Raw genomic sequence first — 2,317 nt, 5'->3', positions numbered from 1 at the left:
TTTTTATGTGTAAATCCAATTTTACTACTTTGTTACCATGACAATGTTATTATATACACAACATCACTGGGACCCATCATCCAGTCACATGGTTTCTCTTACCACTGCTACGCTGATGATACGCAACTCTACTTGTCTTTCCAGCCCAATGACACCACAGTGACCGCTCAAATCTCTGCCTGTCTGGCAGACATCTCGATCTGGATGAAGGAACACCACCTGCAACTCAACCCTGCCAAGACCGAACTCCTTGTCTTTCCAGCCAACCCTGCTGTTGAACACAACATCACCGTGCAGCTGGGTCCAACTACAGTTTCGCCTTCCAAAACGGTCAGAAATCTAGTGGTAACCATTGATGATGAGCTAAATTTCACAGACCACATCTCAAAGGCCGCAAGATCATGTAGATTTACACTCTACAATATCAGGAAGATAAGACCCTTCCTCTCTGTACATGCCACACAACTGCTTGTTCAGTCACTTGTCATAACTAGACTGGACTACTGTAATGCTCTCATTGCAGGCCTTCCTGCATGTGCTATTAGACCTCTCCAAATGATCCAGAATGCAGCAGCACGTCTGGTCTTTAATGAACCTAAGAGAGCACATGTTACACCACTCTTTGTCTCTCGCCACTGGCTGCCGGTTGATGCACGTACTAAATTCAAGGCCCTGATTCTGGTATACAGAACAGTCACTGGGTCTGTTCCAGCATACCTAAAAAACATTTATGCAGAGCTACATTCCCACCAGAAGCCTGCAGTCAGCTAAGGAACGTCGCCTTGTCGTACCAAAACAAAGAGGCACCAAAACACTTTCCCGGACTTTCAGTTTCATCATACCACGATGGTGGAATGACCTTCCCAACTCAATCCGGGAAGCTGACTCACTCTCTATCTTCAAAAAACGGCTAAAAACACATCTTTTCCAAATGCACTTAACCGGTCACTAAAAAAAAAAAATATATATATATATATTTACAATTCTTGTTGCACTTAAATCTGTTTTGAATGCTATTCTGATGATAGTGAAACTTTGTAGTATGGCACTTTTGGTACCACTGTCTCCTTAAGATGATTCGCTTATGTTTTCCTCTTTTGTAAGTCGCTTTGGATAATAGCGTCTGCCAAATGAATAAATGTAAATGTAAATGTAATGTCAACAAACACTAAAACTTTTAAATTATTTAAACAACATTACAGCTCAAATAATGCATGAGTTTTAACAGTGATAAGCATCGAATTTCTGCCTTTAAACCCTCCAAAAATTGGCCCCATTGACCTCCATTGTAAGTGCCTCACTGTTAGAGTACGAAGAGGAACGATTGTAAATACATTTTTGTGGTAATCAACATTCCACAAATGCTGCCGATGGACCTTCACTTGTACTGAACCTGGCATATTCCTTTAAGGACTATGTTCAAGTCAACAGCAATGGAAAGTTGTTCACCTTTTCCCAAAGCAAAAACAGTACAGGATGAAACTATTTAATCGAGGAGACACTCTCGTGTTGTGTCCACCCACCACACACACACACACACACACACACACACACGCTCAAAAACATGCACAGAGCAGAGGGGTTCATAGCCATATAAGGCCGCCCATGTAACATTTTAACATAAACTCTGGAAGACATGCAACTCTACCCTGGTCGGTGAAATGCATCTTCGAAATTTCCCAATGAGGGGGCCTCGTTTCTTGACAGGTCAAATGGTTAGGCACATCCAAACAAACACCCACGTATAAACCAGAACACTTCTTTTCTGGTATCTTTCCAAGTTCAAAGGGAACAGTGCTTGAAACGTGGAGGAGCCTGAGATTGCCTTTCACCCTGTTCTCCATCTCCCTTCATTTTCCCTTGATTAGAGAAAGTTCAAGAAGAAGGGCCTAGAATGTTATGCCTCTTAATGAACTTAATTCCAAATCAGGAACTTTTAAAGCCTGATCGATGCATGATTTAAGATTTGTATCACTGTTTGAGCCCCTAACATACTGATAATGACTCTGATTTTGATGCTTTCTGTTTCCCTCCTAACTCTGTTCTGCTGAGTTAGGAGGGAAACCATGCACTGGAGGTGTTTCCCTAATATGGCAATGACGATAACCCCATCCCCCCTGTCTCCAATTAACCTATTATAGAATGGAGTCCAAGCTTTTTTACAATCCCCACCCTGACGTATCTTTCTCTTTCCTTCTGTATGTGCTCTCTATTCTGTTTTCTCTCTTTCTCTCCTCCCTCTTTCTTTCTGGTCCAAGGGGGTTGTGACAGGAGTGGGTTGAGTTGGGAGGACAGAGAGTTGCACAGTGACTGGAAG

This window comes from Xyrauchen texanus, chromosome 13, assembly GCF_025860055.1.
Source record: "Xyrauchen texanus isolate HMW12.3.18 chromosome 13, RBS_HiC_50CHRs, whole genome shotgun sequence".
Taxonomy (NCBI): Eukaryota; Metazoa; Chordata; class Actinopteri; order Cypriniformes; family Catostomidae; genus Xyrauchen; species Xyrauchen texanus.
The sequence above is the reverse complement of the archived record's forward strand: the minus strand, read 5'-3'. Positions refer to the sequence as shown.